This window comes from Pelodiscus sinensis, chromosome 2, assembly GCF_049634645.1.
Source record: "Pelodiscus sinensis isolate JC-2024 chromosome 2, ASM4963464v1, whole genome shotgun sequence".
Taxonomy (NCBI): Eukaryota; Metazoa; Chordata; order Testudines; family Trionychidae; genus Pelodiscus; species Pelodiscus sinensis.
The window spans coordinates 22,465,758-22,483,882 of NC_134712.1; positions in this window are offsets into that span (position 1 = coordinate 22,465,758).

The following is an 18,125-nucleotide window of genomic DNA, read 5'->3' on the forward strand; positions in this document are numbered from 1 at the left end:
TGGTGAGGGGCTATTTCAAAATAGCAGCAGTGCAGCATCTACACACATCTTATTTCAAAATAGCTATATCAGAACAGGCATTATTCCTCGTAGAATGAGGTTTGCAGATTTCGGAATAAGCCATCCGTTATTTTGAAATAATTTCGAAATAACGGAATGGCTGTGTAGATGCTCACAATGTTATTTCAAAATAACACTAGTTATCTCGAAATAACAATGTAGTATAGTATATGCACCCTATGAGTGTTGGGGGTTCTGCTTTCTCCCCCAACTTGAAGTGGTTTTCATTATACAGAGGATTTACAGTTTTGTCCAGTGGTTCTAAGCTCCCCCACTATACAAATCATTTCAGCACCCCTGTCCTGTGCATAATCAGTACTCAACTTGAGATACTCAAAAGAATCCTCGCTTCCTTGGTGGAAGAAGGGAACAGGGTGCTTAGCATTTACTGAAATTGAGGACCTCTTTATAATGTTTCATTTGGATGCTTCAAGTGATGCATCCAAAATCAAGAGTTAATACTGAAAACCATAACCTATGTTCCTGTTATAAGCCAATCAATTCATCCGTTACACCCTATTGAAATCAATGATGTGCCCAAGTATTTCTGAGAACAGATTTTGGCCGACAGAACCTGGTCTTGATGTGGAAAAAGGAAAAAAGAAAAATCCCTTAGCTTGACTTTCAGATGCCAGGCTGAGTTTTTTGAGCTTGCAAGCAAATAGGAGAACCATGGGCATGATTCTTCATGATCTTACACTTCGTGTACCCCTTTATACTTGTACAAAGGGGATGTAAAATGGCACCATTATAATGTGGTAACTTTACAGAGGTGCAAATAAGTACACAAAAAGCAAAGCCATAGAGAATCAGGCACCATCTTATTTTTAAATTGAGCACACTTGTTTGGGAAGTCACTGAGAGACAGTAGACATGGCAGTAAGGATGCCATTATCAGTCACTTGTCTGAACTTGACCGTACTTTCAGGGCCTGGTCTACAGATGTGATTGGCCCTACCCGTGTGCTCTGTTGGAGAAAGCTTTAGTGCCTGGCTCAGCAAGACCAAGTAAAGGGGGCCTAAGCTGGCAGAAAAAGGAGGACTCAGTGGTATCTTCAGCATCTCAGGTGGCATCCCAGAAGTTGCAAACCATCACAATACCATTAACCCTAGAGCCGAGGACAGCATTTGGTCTTACATTACTATAAAAAGCATGATTTTCAGTGGTGTTGCTTCCTACAGGCTAATATATGGGGCCCACCTAATGTTGCCTGAAGCTGGGAGCCAGTGAGACAGGGAGGGAATAAAAACTGAGATCACCTGAGGGGTTAGGGCAAAGAACAGGACAAGGAGCCAATGGGGTGAATGAGATAGAGAGCAGGGCAGGGAGAAGGCTCAGACTAGATATGGGGCATAGGCACAGGGGTGGGAACTGACTGGACAAGCAAATCAAAACAAGAAGGCCATAGAGACTGAGTCTGGGAGCAGAGGTTAAGAGAAGAGTAGGGCTAGGATGCAGAGTCTGAGGAGACTGAGATGGATGGGGCAAGGAGATTTGAACTGGGATGACTGGCACGGACTTAGTGAAAAGACAGACTAAGATTAATAGCTCTAGGAGGGTATGTCTACACTACAGCGCTAATTCGAACTAACTTAGTTCGAATTAGTTAATTCGAACTAACTTAGTTCGAATTAGTTAATTCGAACTTAGTTCGAATTAGTTAATTCGAACTAAGCTAATTCGAACTAACGGATCCAGACTAAAAAACTGGTTCGAATTAGCGTTTTGCTAATTCGAACTAGCGCGTCCACATTAAGTGGACCCTGAAGCGGGGTTAAGGATGGCTGGAAGCAGTGCCGGCAGGGCATCAGAGGAGGACTTAGAGCGTGGAGATGCTGTCTCAGGCTAGCCGAGGGCTGTGCTTAAAGGGTCCCGACCCCCACCCCGGACAGACAGTTCTCAGTCCTGGCTTGGATTGCCCGGAGTACCCACACTGGGCACATCACAGCACTCGGCCATCAGCCCGGCTGCACTTGCCGCAAGCTGCCATCTGGGGAGAGGGGGCAATTGGAGGGCTGCAGGAGAGCTTCCACCCCCAGAAGCCCGCAGAGCCAGCCCAGTCCTCCCCATTGGGGGCTCGTGCCCCATTCCTCCCTCACCTCCTTCCACTTACCCTTCCCTAGCCCCGATTCTTGATGTACAAAATAAAGATAACGTGTCTTCCAAAATGGAATCTGTCTTTATTGAACAAAACTGGGGGAGACTGGGAAAAGGAGGTGGGAGAGGGGAAGAGAGAGGCTGGGAGAGGGGAGGGCAACTAAAATGATCAGGGGTTGGGAACAGGTCCCATATGAAGAGAGGCTAAAGAGACTGGGACTTTTCAGCTTAGAAAAGAGGAGACGGAGGGGGGACAGGATAGAGGTCTCTAAAAGCAGGAGTTGGGTGGAGAGGGTGCATACAGAAAAGTTCTTCATTAGTTCCCATAAAGAAGGACTAGAGGACACCAAAGGAAAGGAATGGGTAGCAGGCTTCAAACTAGTAACAGAAAGTTGCTCTTCACAAAGCAAAGAGTCAACCTGTGGAACTCCTTGCTGCAGGAGGCTGTGAAGACTAGAACTGGAACAGAGTTTAAAGGGAAGTGAGATCAAGTCATGAAGGTTGGGTCCATGGAGTGCTATTAGCCAGGGGATAGGAGTGGTGTCACTGCCCAAGGTTTGTGGAAGGCTGGAGAGGGATGGCACGAGACAAATGGCTTGGTCACTGTCTTCGGTCCATCCCCTCCAGAGTCCCTAGGGTTGGCCGCTGTCGGCAGACAGGCTACTGGGCTAGATGGACCTTTGGTCTGACCCAGGACGGCCATTGTAAGCTCAGGGCTCAGGGTCGGGGGTCTCAGTGGACCCCCTTGATTCTCTTGCACACCTGCTCCTGGGTGGCCAGGCTGGCAGCTATCCTGCCCAAGCCGGCCACTTTCCTGTGCCTAGTGCCGAGATCGTGGACGAGGTCCACAATGTCCGCACTAGCCCAGGTGGGTGCCCGCCTCTTGCGGTCCCGGGCAAGCTCCCGGGAGCCGCCAGCCTGGTCCCGGGAAGAGGCGGAGGGGTGGGGGGCATCGGGTGGGTGGCTCGATCCGTGCCAGGTGCAGGGTCTGCTGGCTGGGTGCTGGCAGGCTTGCACCTGGCACGGGCACCGTAGCCAGCCTGTGCTCCTTTAAGGGGTCCGGGGCCAGGAGGGGGGCAGTAGAGTTTCCCTGGTGTTGGCCAGAGTGGCCACCAGGGAAAGCTGGGGAGGGCTACACACCCCTTAATTCGAACTAGCTAGTTTGAACTAGGCTTAATCCCCGTGGAATGAGGTTTACCTAGTTCGAACTAAGCGCTCCGTTAGTTCGAATTAAATTCGAACTAACGGAGCGCTAGTGTAGCGCCTATGAAAGTTAGTTCGAACTAATGTCCGTTAGTTCGAACTAACTTTGTAGTGTAGACATACCCGGAGAGACTAGGATGAGGAAATGGGAGTTAGGTCAATAGAACTATATTGCTCATTGATGTGGATTTTTCACACCTCTTAGTGACATAATTATTCCAAAGTGGATCTGTAGTGTAACCCTAAGCTTAATAGCTGCCCAAAATGGAACAGCTTCGTTAGGAGAAACTGTAGAAACCTCTCCCCACTGGAATATGCCATAGTTCAGTGGTTTGAACACCCTCCTGAGAGGGAGGAGACCCTTGTTCATAATTCTTTCTTCCCCTCTGCCTGTTGCTGTGGGGGAATTTAATCTGTTTCCCACATACCAGGCAGTTATTTTTTCACACATTGCTCTTTGGTACAGATGACTGTGTATTATGATTATTCTGGATCATTTTGCTTGCAGTTTGACAGATCACTTCACTAGGGTGCAATACCTGAACCTTGTCTGAAAAGACAGAGATAGTGCCAGAAGATATCTCTGTAGATCAGGGCTACTCAACTTTGGAAGCCCCGGGGGCCAGAGTGATACTCACAGCACGTGCAGAGGGCCACAACTTAAATATGGTTGCATTTACATGCAACAATATATGCAACTAACTTATTTCACACTGATGAGCATGAATATAAAGATGAAGGCAAGACTACACAACACGGAGGCTCCATTTAAGTCAGCTCTGCTGATATTAATAAACTGCAATATTTACCCGATTTCCACTCATATGACAGCACTTTTAACGAGCAATGACATTCCAGTAATTTGACTACTAAAACACATATCAACAGAAAACCATTATATTGACTCACCTTTGTGGAGCATGTTCCCAGTGGAGGCCATGCTCAAAGGGTCCCATCTGCAGGCCACGTGTTGAGCCCCACGTAAACCCAAACTGTACCTAGGGCCACAAACAAACAGGTCACGGGCTGCATGCAACCTACAGACCGCGTGTTGAGTAGCCCTGATGTAGATTATGCATTTCTTTGGTTTCAGTTAGTTGACAATTAAGATTAATTCACATAAAGCTCAGCTCTCCATCTGTGAACTTTACAGTTCAGACTCGTATTCAGTAGTCTTATAATTCATTCATTTTAGCCTTTGTCACCACAGATAAAATTGTTTGGGGAAAAGGACATAAGTTAAGGCAAAGAAAATCATTGAAGGAGATAGTGGATATGACTGCATTTTTATCAACTGACATAGACAACTTGTATTGTAGCCATTTACTGTCCCCAAAATTGCACATAGAAATATGACCTGATTTCACCTTTTTTCCCGACAGCTGTTTGCAGAACCAATAGCCAGAGCTATTATTTAGACTGATCTAATTAAGAAGTTATACGCTGTGTACAGACTGGGTGTGATGGGGCAGAGTCGCACCTTGGTGGTGGCGCCAACCTGCCCCACGCTAGTACCACGCCAGTCCCCGTGCTGCACGGGGAGCACGGAAGGAAAACGGCTATTTGCGCCACCTGCTCCCGGGCCACAGCTCAGCTGAGCAGCGCAGATGCCGACCGGCAATGAGCACCACAGATGGGGAGACGTCTGGGGCATGAAACACGGAGGGTGGGGGTAGAGCCCCAGGGAGCGTGCGTCATGGACGTTGGGCAGTGGGGCATTGGTGTGAGCGGGCGCTATATTCAAAGAGGCCACGGAGGGTAGAGGAGGACACTCCTGCCCCGAACTAAAGGCAGGTTGGGTAGGAAGTAGCCCAGGGTGGGGCTTCCCTGAAGGTGGCCCTTGGGCTGGTGAGTTATGGCCGGAAGCCCCACCAGTTGGACAGGACCGTAGCGGAACCTGTCCTTACAGCCCTGGGCTGGGGCCCATGAGAGAGGGCGGGTCCGGGCCCCCCCTACCTCCCCACCATTTATGGACATTATCATTTTGTGGACAGCCCCGAGCGAGGGCGGGCCATGTAAATTGTGCGTTGAGGTGATGGAATAGGGTCACCAGATTAGTGGTGGAGGCCATTGAGAACTCATACTGGCAGATGGTGAATAGGCCAACACAGCCGCCCAGATGGAGGGAAGGAGGAGGGATAGCCCCCCTCCTTCACAACTGGTGGAGAATGTGGGTATTGTGATACCCAGAGCCCTGAGACAGAAGGGAGCTCTAGGATAGACCAGAGGTTGAGGGATTTCGGTTGTCCTTTTTTTTTTCTCCTTCTCTTCTCTTATGGAATTTTGTTTTCTTTTCGTTACCTCCCCACCACTCGAGCAAGCACCCTCCTCCAGAAAGTAAAGGATGGTGTTTGCCAAGATATTTGAGTGTATAGCCGAAAATCAGAGGCAGCAACAGCTACAGCAGACTTTGCTGATACAGCACCTGGCATTCCAACTTCAAGAGCAGCAAAGACAGCTCATACGAGAGCTTGGAGAACTGTACCAAGCCCAACATGAACAGTGGGTGCAACATCATGGGGAAACGACGTCGGCCGGGGGCATATGTTTCCATTGTGGGCAGGAGACCCACTTTAAGAGGAGCTGCCCAAACAGGGTTTGTACCTACAGGCAGGTCTTGGCAGGGAAGAAGTATTCCACCCAGCAAGGGAAGTGGAAAATCTTGAGAAATATTGAGTGGGAGGAAGGGCCAATTACCACACTAGTGGACTCCAGCTGTGGACAGACCATAGTGCGGGCAGATATGGTGAAGGAAGGCAGACCCAGAGGGCAGCCAGTTTTTGTACAGTGTGTGCATGGTGATATCAAGCCGTACCCGACAGGGTGGTTAGGGAAGCGGGGGGCAAGAGAAGTCCTGGTAGTTGAAAAGGAGCAGGGCATGTCGAATTCCGGCCAGCGACACGACCAAGGTCTGTTGGTCCAACCCGAACTATGGAGCGGAGATTTTATACGGGAGCAATAAGAGGACCTGTTACTATAACACTCTTGGGAGAGCGCCGAGGCAGGAAGCGAATGCAGGAATTCAGCTGACTGAACAAGGATAAGCCCCCATTTTGAGGTACAGCGGGACTGTTTGTATAGGGTCACGGAAGGGGTAAAAGATGGCGGAACAGCTTACCAATTATTGGTCCCCAGGCAGTATCACGAGCAACTCCTAGAATTAGCTCATGCCAACCTCTAGGCTGGACACTTGGGGTACGAAAAAATGACTCAGAGGTTGTTACAAAGATTTTATTGGCCAGGGGTGTACAAAGCCATAAAAGTCTTCTGTAACTCCTGTCCCGAGTGCCAGAAGGCTAGACCCTGGGGTGTGCCTAAGGCCCCCCCTGGTCCCGTTACCTGTACTTGAGGAGCCATTCGAGAGGGTTGCCTTAGACCTGGTAGGCCCCTTCGAGAAGACCAGGATGGGATACCAATATATAAATGGTCCTGATAGACTATGCGATGCAGTATCTCGAGGCCATACCCTTATGGAACACAACCGTCCCTGTTATTGCTGCTGAGTTAGTGAAGATTTTTTCCAGGGCGGGGCTTCCTCGGGAGATCCTAATGGGTTAGGGCACTAATGTGACCTCGAGATTAATGGAGTAACTCTGACACCTTTTACAGATAAGACCTTTAAGGACGTCTGTCTACCACTCACAGATGGACGGGTTGGTAGAGCGATTTAATAGGATGCTGAAAAGTATGATAAGGAAATTCATGGAAGAGGACCCCAGAGAGTGGGTTAGGATGCTACCTGCCCTGCTCTTTTCAATCCGCGAGTTACCCCAATTGTCTATGGGGTTCTCACCATTTGAACTCATGTATGGGGTGCGGCCCCAGGGTATCCTCAATATTGTAAAGGAAGCCTGGGAGGAGAAAACGACCAGGGTACAAGAGTCAGTACAGTATATACTTAAGTTGCGGGAAAAGTTACATAGCCTGGGAGGGTTTGCAAGGGAAAACTTATTGATGGCCCAAGGGAGGCAGGTTAACTACTATAACAAAGGGGCCCGTTTAAGGACATTTGAACCAGGAGATAGGGTCCTACTTCTACTCCCCGTGCAAGATTCCAAATTACTCGCTAAGTGGCAGGGGCCCTTCAAGATGATCCGTAAGGTAGGGGAGCTGGATTAAGAGATAAGGATGCCAGGGAGAAGGCAAGAGTCCAAGGTTTATCATATCAACCTCTTGAAGGCTTAGAGGGCAAGGGACAGCTTAATGGTCAACCCGGTGAGCCCGGAGGCTGAGTTGGGCCCCTGGGCTGGTGAGGGAGGCGATAACCCACTACCCCAACAGGTAGGCAAAGATCTCACGGCGACGCAGCAGACCGAAGTGCTTTTCGCAAGTCCTGACTGACCAGCCGGGACAGATGACCTTAATGTACTGCCACAGAGCCTGGTAAGAAGATCCGTTACCCTGTGCGACCCCTTCCCTGGAAGATGTGGGGCATGGTGAGGGAGGAGGTTCAATGAATGCTGAAGTGGGGGGTGATAGAGGAATTGCGCAGTGAATGGAGGAGCCCCATATTACTCATTCCGAAGCCCGACGGGTCTATCAGGTTTTGTATTGACTTTCAAAGAAGTCAATGCAGTCTCACAATTTGGCGTTTACCCGATGCCTCGAGTCGACGAGTTGTTTGACCAGCTGGGGGCAGCGTAATACATGTCGACCCTAGATCTAACCAGGAGATATTGGCAAATTCCATTGACCCCCCGCCTCCCAGAAGAAAATCACCTTCTTGACACATATGGGGCTGTTCCAGTTGGTACAAATGCCATTCGGCCTACACAGGGCAGTGGCCACCTTCCAGAGGTGAATGGATAAGCTATTATGGGAACATCAACAGTATGCGGCTGCATACATAGATGACATCGTGGAATATAGTACATCCTGGACTGAACATTTGCAGCATTTGGAAGCCATCCTGATGACTCTGAAGGAGGCCGAGCTCAAGGTGAATCCTAGCAATGTCACTTCGAAGAGAGGAAGGTGTCATACTTAGGGTACACTGTGGGCAAGGGGAGACTGAAGCCCCTGGTGAACAAAATTGGAGTCCTTGCAGAATACCCTACACCAACAACCAAGAGGCAAGTACACCAATTTTTAGGGCTAGCCAGCTACCTCAGACGCTTTGTCCCCAACTTTGCAACGCTAGCTGCCCCAAGAAGGTACGGTAGGATGTAGGGTGCAAGTGAGCATTTCAGATCTTGAAATACCAGCTAACGCACGCCCTGGTGTTAGCGCAGCCAGACTTTACAAAACCCTTCGTCCTCTATACGGACGTCTCAGACGTGGGACTGGGGGCCATGTTATCCTGGGGGAAGAAAGGGATGAACGCCCCATTCTCTATATCAGTCGCAAACTACTCCCCAGAGAACTTAAATATTCCACTATTGAAAAAGAAGCCCTGGTTGTAAAATGGGCGATTGATATGTTACATTATTATCTTTTAGGGAATAGGTACTGAGTTGTGACAAACCACACACCCCTCTGGTGGTTGCAAAAGATGAAAGAGACAAATGCACGAATCATGAGGTGGTGCTTGTCCCTATGGCAGTACTGTTTTGAGGCTGCACACCGCCCCGGGAGTACGCATGGAAACACATATTTTTTTTCAAGAATACCAGCTGAGGGAGAAGACAAAGGGACAAGGGTGGGAATGGACTTAAAAGGGGTGGGTGGTGACGGGGTGGAGTCACATTGGTGGCGGCGCCAACCTGCCCCACACTAGAACCGCGCCAGTCCCTGTGCTGCATGGGGAGCGCGGAAGTGAAACGGCCATTTGCACCGCCTGCTCCCGGGCTGTGGCTCAGCTGAGCAGCGCAGACACCAACCGGCAACAAGTACCACAGCTGGGGAGACGTCAGGAGCATGACACATGGGGGGAGTGAAGTCCCAGGGAGTATGCGTCACGGACGTTGGGCAGGGGGCATCGCCGTGGGCAGGCGCCATACTTAAAGGGGACACAGAGGGTAGAGAAGGATGCTCCTGCCCCAAACTAAAGGCAGGGGGGTAGGAAGTAGCCCAGGGCAGGGCATCCCTGAAGGTGGCCCGCGGGCTGGTGAGTTATGGCCGGAAGCCCCACCAGTCAGACAGGACCATAGCGAAACCTGTCCTTAGGGCCCTGGGCTGGGGCCCATGAGAGAGGGCGGGTCTGGGCCCTGCTACCTCCCCACTGTTTATTTTGTGGACAGCCCCGAGTGAGGGTGGGCCTCATAAACGGTGCATTGTGGCAATGGAATAGGGTTGCCAGATTAGTGGTGGAGGCCGTTGAGAACTCATACTGGTGGACGGCCAATAGGCCAACACAGCTGTCCAGATGGGCAATACAAGATGTGCACAACCTGAAAATACTGAATTTGGCTAAATTATTTTTTTTAAAAATCTATGGAAGGGGAGACAAATTTGAGGAATTTACTCCTCACCTTGGTGATATAACAACTAGGTGTATAGGTCTGTCTATAGCAAACAATAATCAACTTTAGGAACTTCGTCGTTTAGAAAAAGTCACAAATTTGTTTGTGATTAAACTTATTTAGCTGAAACCTTCAGTCCACTTGCAAGGTCTTAATTCATAACCATAGGACGTTTCCTTCCCACCCCAAACAGGGAAGACCTGATTTTCCACTTACTCATTCTGAATTTAAATTGGTTCAACCCCATAACTTCAAGGTGTTAGCCAGTGACTTGCACAGTATGAGAAGAGAATCAAGTCCACTGAGTATTTCCATACATGAGAGAAGGATATGTACTACCAATAGGTTGTAAGTTCTTGATCCAAAAACTGAATCTTCTTATATATGTATACAATGGGGTCCTGATAATACTATAATGCAAATAGGAAACAATATCAGGTATTACAAGTATTATACTGATGTTTTACTGGTCTTGGAGAGAAGTCTGAAAAGAGAACCACACTAACTTAACAAAAAACCTGTAATAGATTATTTGTTAAAACAAGTATTGTGATCGCCTGAAAGCTTTGGTTAGTTAGAAATTACAACAAGCAATTCAAGAAGTATGACATTATAAAAGAAAATTCCATAAATCTACATAATTGCAGGCAGTGACATGTTATGTATGGCTAGAGCACCACCTACTGATTTTAACTGATCTGCTCTGCACTTTTTCAATTCTATAAACTTTGCTGTGTTATAATCATCTTGGTCCTAGATTATTGGAGAGACAAGATGGGTGAGGTAGTATCTTTTATTATTAGACCAATGTTTAATTATATAAACTGCTTTTTAGAACTAAAAAATTAAGGAGTGGGAAGGAATTTGGTAAATTACGGATGCAGTTATAGTACAAATCAAAATACACTTTTTTTTCAAGTGATAGTACTAGCCTGTTAATGAGAAATCCTTTTACGCCCATTTAACTACATCACTGGAGTCTATATAGTTGTCATAGACCAAAATGCTTCAGAGGGGTAACAGTGTTAGTTTGTTTCAGCAAAAACAAGCAGTGTTTTGGCACCGTAAAGACTAGCCTATTTATTGGGGCATAAGCTTTTGGGGGCTGGAGCAAAAGAATAAACAGACACAAATCAGACATAAAAAATGGTAACTCAGGTCATCTGAAGAAGTGGGCTGTGCCCACAAAAACTCATGTTACCATCTCCATCAGTGTTTCTTAAACTTTTTAAGTCCGAGGAACACCAAACAATAATTTTTTTTATGAAGAACACCAAGGATTTTTTGTTGAGCAAAAAAAAAAAAAAACTTGCCCCTTGAACAACGGATGACACTTTTACTGACAACAACAATATTCGCTCACTGCCCTATGAAACCTTCTAGACTTCTGTCTTTTTGATAGGGAAATGTAATTTGCTCTGTTTACTCATACTGGTGGAAATTATAAATTCAATACCTTATCAAGCACTGGTTAATGTCGAGCAGCTGACTGACAGCGGCCATAGCAGCCACGCCAGCATTAGGGGCACTGAGGACCTTACTCTGCCACCCGATTCACAGTGAGTCCCTTACTGCTTAATGTTTTGTCCTTCAATAGTTCTAGCCCCTGGCTCTGTTATTTTTGACACAGAATACTGAAGGGAAAGGCTTTGTCTGTGCAATAGGGTGGAAAGTGCTGTGTCCCCTCAGCTGTCCTGGGTAACAAGCGAGGGCTAAAGACAGTGGTGCAAAGACCCGGTCGGAGTGGCAGCTTTAGGACAGTTCTCTCCCCTGGCAGGCAGGATCCTCAGAGCAGCAGCAGAGACAGCCAATCAGAACTGGCCCTGCAACGCTCCTCCCCTCTGGCAAGGGGCGCAACCGAGGCATGGAGCTTTCCCAGGCGGTTGCAAGCCGGGCACAGAAACACGTGAGGAACGCAGGTAGCCCTGCCTCATTTGTGCCATGCCATCACTTGCTCACCTCTTCCGCCCTTCGCGTGGAAGCACAGGAGGAGGAACGCAAGTAGCCCTGCCTCATTTCTGGCCGCATCACCACTCGCTCATCTCTTTGCACCACCCGCTGTGTCTCAGAAGCTCGGGCGGCCATTTTTTTTCTTCAAACGGCTGCGACACACCGGTGAGTTCTCCGCGGAACACCAGCGTTCCGCAGAACACAGTTTAAGAAACAAGGATCTACATGTTTTGTTAGTCTATAAAATGCTACCAGACCATTTGTTGTTTTTTTCAGTAGGAAAGTGTGTGTCTCTTCTCCTGCCTCCCCTCGCCTCCCCTCGCCTCCATTCCTTCACAGCCTCCAGTGATGCAAACTTACTCAACACCTCCTTCAAGCTGGGGGTAGGGCAGGGGCTGCTCCAACCACACCAGGCTCTCCACGGATAGGGACTGCTCCAGGAGGACCGAGCAGTCCTGGCCGTGGCGAGCCCGGGTATGTTGCAAGCAGGGGCTGCTCTGGCAAGTGTTGGAGAAATTAGGCTGGAGCAGCCTCCCCCCCTGCAATCCTTTAATAGGTTTGCCAGTTAAACATCACATTTAACCGGTTAACCAATTAAATGAGATTTTTACATCCCAAGTCTGGGAACTGGGGTCACCCTTTCCAGAGGGACACTCCCCCCATGCTGGCCATGCCCTTGTCCCAGGGAGTTGGGCCCCTTTAATTTTGTGGGCCCTGTTGGGACTGCACCATTTGCATCACTGTCATTAGAAGAACCTACTTCCATATAAGAATCCTAGAGGAAGTTATTTTTTATAGCTCAGTTAAATTTAAGTTCAGCAGCTTGCAATGACTCTTTGTCCGGTGGCACTTTGCTCAGTATTACCAGCTCCAATCATTCAGTGCTCATGAGCAATGTTCCCTCTAATCTTTTACATCCATGTGTGGATTTTTTCCATCTGTATGTGAAATACATTTTTTATGTGCCCCAAGGCATGTGTGAACATGCACCATCCACAGAAACACAAACCCCAGGGCTACGTCTAGACTGGCCCCAAATTCCGGAAAAGGGATGCAAAGCAGGTAAGTCAGCATAGGGAAATCCGCGGGGGATTTAAATATCCCCCGCGGATTTAAATAAACATGTCCGCCGCTTTTTTTCCGGCTTGGGGAAAAGCCGGAAAAAAAGCGTCTAGACTGGCGCGATCCTCTGGAATAAAGCCCGTTCCCGGAGGATCTCTTATTTCTACTAGGGCTTTATTCCGGAGGATCGCGCCAGTCTAGACGCTTTTTTTCCGGCTTTTCCCCAAGTCGGAAAAAAAGTGGCGGACATGTTTATTTAAATCCGCGGGGGATATTTAAATCCCCCGCGGATTTCCCTATGCTGACTTACCTGCTTTGCATCCCTTTTCCGGAATTTGGGGCCAGTCTAGACGTAGCTAGCTGTGTACGCTTGACTAATCAGCTGGGCGGCATTTACATTTCTCCTAAGTGGCTGCACAACTGTCCAGCTTACAAGGAACACTGTTCATGAGTCAGGTCCCCCCAGAATCATGAGATTAGCTTTAAATAATGTGATTTTAAAAATAAGAAAAGTTGTATTATTTTTGTCAACTAGTCTTTGAGCCTTCATGTTTTCATACATTTGTCCACAGCCACAGGGGCTTGAAACTGTTTTTAATGACTGCTGAGATTATGATGTAATGACCTGACTTCAGAACCAGGGGATTTAAGAAAGAAACCAGATATAATCAAAATCACGATAAAATTGTGGCTGCTTGCTTCCAAAGGCTGCTTTATTTAGTGGAAATGTTGAGGCAAATTCTACCCTCACTTGCTTTAGCAAAATTCCAATTGAAGGTAGATGGAAGTCAGTTGAAGCTGCAACTAAGAGCAAAATTCAGCCCCAAGAAGTACATGAGTGAAATCTAGCTGCTTGCTCATAGTCAGACCTCTGCCTTAAAAATGAAACAAAACCAAATAAATCCTACAAGCACATTTTCAGCTCCTGTAAAACTTACTCCTCCTGAGAATTTGGCCCTTAGTCAGAGGCTTCTGGTTTTCATTTGGACCAAGTATAAAGGCCCTGATCCTGGTTTCCAAATCTGTAGGTCTCCCATTTGGATTGTTTCCCAGAAAATGTTACTTTGATGGAACCAATGTATGTACTTCTGTGTTTCCCAAAAGGTGTGATACTCCCATGGTACCACACTGTACTTCCTCAGGGAAAGTATTGGTTCCTGTAAGACCCAAAATGCCAGTAAGACTCAGCTGCCTTTTCCACTTCATAAAGTAATTCCAGTGAGAGAGAGAACAATGGGTGTGTTACCCTCACACTGGCAAAACCATAGCAAAGGATTTATAAAAGCATCTCACCTCATTAACTTTGCTCATAAAGCTTATTGAACCTAAAACAGTCATACTCTTAGGCTCCCAAGTGGCCCTTTAATGTATCTCTTGTGGCTCTTTGCATCACGTGATATTAAAACAGTGTGATTTAATTATTAACCATCGAGGATGCTTTTACTATGTTATTAACCAGTTGTGGGTTATTTGGTCAGTATTTTGCTACACTGTGGCTCTTTTGGGTAATGGTGATCTCTAATTTGGCTTCTGTACCACTGAGCTCTGAGTATCACTGACCTACAGTATCCCCAGCAAAGTAATGTACAATCCAATCATGTGAATGCAGGACAGATAGACTTTTCTCATCATGTTATCACATATCTGCAAAATGTCCGCTCCATTAAAAAACAAATGGGCAGCAGAAAAAGCACAACATGTAGATCCTGATCCTGCAAGGCAGAAGGACTCCTGTGTCTCAAAAGAGAGCCATTGACATGGATTGGCCCAAGTGCCTTCCACTACAGGCTTGGGACCATAGTTTGCAGAGAAGATTAATGAATTGTGATTGGATCAGAAAAACACACACATAGTCACTTCAAGGTCAGCAGTTGCAATTACTTTGCTGCAAGGAAGCAGTGAAAGTGTGCCTGCTGCTAAACAAAACCCAGGACTAGTTCCTTGAAAGGGGAGTTTGACGAGTTTCTTGTCTGAGGCTGAAAGAGGCTGTGCCCAGGCAGGCACTCTCTGCACAGAGAATGAGTCACAAAGAACCAGTGCAGACACAGAGACTCCACAGGTTGCTTACAGTTCATCAAACCTGTGTGAAAGGGGTCAGAATCAATGGTGGGATGGCCAGATTCAATGACTCTTTTGAACTTTGGTTTCTGGACCCAAATTTGGAGCTGGCCCTTATGTTTATAATGGACAGAGTCAGTCCCTGAATATGAACATCCCTAAACTGGATCACCTGATGCGTGGATCTCAATTTTCCAACTTCAACCTCCCTTTTATTCATAGTGTTTCTCCACCTCAGAGCCTGGATAGATTGTCAGCAGCAATCCTGCCCTGGATATGGAAAAAGCAGTACAGGCAGTCCCCGGGTTACATGGATCCGACTTACATTGGATCCCTACTTACAAACGGGGTGAGGCAACCCCGCACTAGCTGCTTCCCCCCAGCAGACCAGGGAGACGCAGAAGCTAGTGCCCCCCCCTCCAGCAGACCAAGGAGATGCAGAGCGGCTTTTCTCAGCAGACACCTCAGCTTGAGAATAAAGGACTGAGGGAAGTGAGGTGTGGGAGAATAAAACTGAGCTCTGGAGAAATGTTTGGCTAGAGTTTCCCCTACAATATGTCCCAGTTTTGACTTACATACAAATTCAACTTAAGAACAAACCTACAGTCCCTATCTTGTACGTAACCCGGGGACAGCCTGTACTGCTAAAGACTGAGAGGGAAAGGTGAAACACACTAAGTGGAAGGATAGTGCAGTGATTTGGTCACACTAACTTATTAGGTCACACTAACGTGGGCCACAGAACACCTCAGTTCAATTTCTTGCTCCACCACAGACTTCCTGTGTGACTCTGTGAGAGCTGCTGTTTTTCTACGCCTCAATGACTCTCCCACAGAAAAGAAATACTAGCACAGGGGTTTTGTGAGTCTAGATGTTGTGAAAACTGTGAGGTGCTTGGTATTATGGCAGTGGGAGGTGTGACAAGACCCCTCCTCCCCACACCTTTCAAGGGTGCCACCTGGAACTGGGAGAACATTAAGCCCTCTGACTCACCAGCCTGAGCTCTCTCTCACACTGTGCTGCTGTGATCAGCTTGCAGTCCTACACTTTCACCAGCCCCCGCACAGCCACTAGCAAGCCCAGCTGGAGATACATGAAGGCTCTCTGACCAGCTACTGCGTATACCAACAACAGAGAGGTTACAGCCAAGATAACACTGAGCTCCCCAGGCACAGCCCATCTGGAGTATAAACCCAAAATTATACTGACTTGTGCTGCACAGGGGACTGTTCAGTGTAAACTTTTAGGCTACGTCTACACAGCACAGCATAGATGTAATCTGGTTACAGGGCAGGCCTAGGATGCCTCAGCCCCCCTTGAGATGGGGGAGACTGGGCCCCTAAATCCCAGACCCTTTCCTAGGCTGCTTCCTCCATGATACCAGACAGAAACTAAAAATGTCCCTTCCAGCCCTGCTCCCCAGCCAGAGGCTGGCCTCCCCTCCTTCCTTTGTTTCTCTCCCTGGGAGGTAACCAGTCAAATCAGCTACTCTGCTGGGCCGTGGTACAGACAGCAGCCAGCGGAGGTCACCCTCAGCCCCAGCCTAGCAACCAGCAAGGTACCAACACTACGTCACAACAGGCAATCCAGGAAGTTTTTGGAGAATGTTGGGGATAACTTCTTGGTACAAGTGCTGAAGGATCCAACCAGGGGCTGTGCACAGCTTGACCTTCTGCTCACAAACAGGGAGGAACTAATAGGGGAAGTAGAGGTGGGTGATAACCTCGGAAGCAGTGATCATGAGATGGTAGATTTTAGGATCCTGACCAAAGGAAGAAAAGAGAGTAGTAAAATACACACCTTGGACTTCAGAAAAGCAGATTTTGACTCTCTCAGAGACCTGATGGGCAGAATTCCCTGGGACGCTAACATGAAGGGGAAAGGAGTCCAGGAGAGCTGGCAGTATTTTAAAGAAGCTTTATTGAAAGCATAGAAAGAAACCATCCTGATATGTAACAAGAGAAGCAAACATGGCAGGAGACCGGATTGGCTTACAGGGGAAATCCTTGGTGAACTTAAGCACAAAAAGAGGGCTTACAAAAAGTGGAAACTTGGACAAATGACCAGGGAAGGGTTTAAATGTATAGCTCAAGAATGCCGGGGGGTTATCAGGAAGGCGAAAGCGCAATTGGAATTGCGACTGGCAAAGGATGTGAAGGATAACAAGAAAGGTTTCTACAGGCATGTTAGCAAGAAGGTGATCAGAGAGGGTGTGATGAACCCTACTGGATGAAGGAGGTAACCTAGTGAGAGATGATGTAGGGAAAGCTGAAGTACTCAATGCTTTCTTTGCCTCTGTCTTCACGGACAAGGTCAGCTCCCAGACTAATGCGCTAAGTGATGCAAGATGGGATGAAGATTGACAGCCCTTGGTCGGTAAAGAATAGGTTAGGAACTATTCAGAGAAGGTAAACATACATAAATCCCTGGGTCCGGACATAATGCATCCGAGGGTACTGAGGGAATTGGCAAATGTCATTGAGGAGCCTTTGGCCATTATCTTTGAAAAGTCGTGGAGATTGGGAGAGATCCTGGATGATTGGAAAAAGGCAAATGTAGTGCTCATCTTCAAAAATGGGAAGAAGGACAATCCAGGGAACTATAGACCGATCAGTCTTACCTCGGTTCCTGGAAAAATCATGGAAAGGATCCTTAAGGAATCCATTTTGAAGCACTTGGAAGAGCGGAAAGGGATCAAGAATAGGCAGCATGGATTCACAAAGGGCAAGTCGTGCCTGACCAATCTGATTAGCTTCTATGATGAGGTAACTGGCTCTGTAGACATGGGAAAGTCAGTGGATGTGATATACCTTGACTTTAGCAAGGCTTTTGATACGGTCTCCCACAATATTTTTGCCAGCAAGTTAAGGGAATGTGGATTGGATAAATGTATAGTAAGATGGACAGAAATCTGGCTAGAAGGTCAGGACCAGTGGGTAGTGATCAACAGCTTGATGTCAGGATTGCAGTCGGTTTCTAGCGGAGTGTCCCCAAGGTTCGGTTCTAGGACTGGTTTTGTTCAGTATCTTTATTAATGACCTGGATGAGGGGATGGATTGCACCCTCAGCAAGTTTGCAGATGACACTAAACTAGGAGAGGTAGATACACTCGAGGGCAGAGATAAGGTCCAGAGTGACTTAGACAAATTGGAGGATTGGGCCACAAGAAATCTGATGAGGTTCAACAAGGACAAGTGCAGAGTCCTGCACTTGGGATGGAAGAATCCCAAGCATTGTTACAGGCTGGGGACCAATCAGCTAAGTAGTAGTTCTGCAGAAAAGGACCGGGGGATT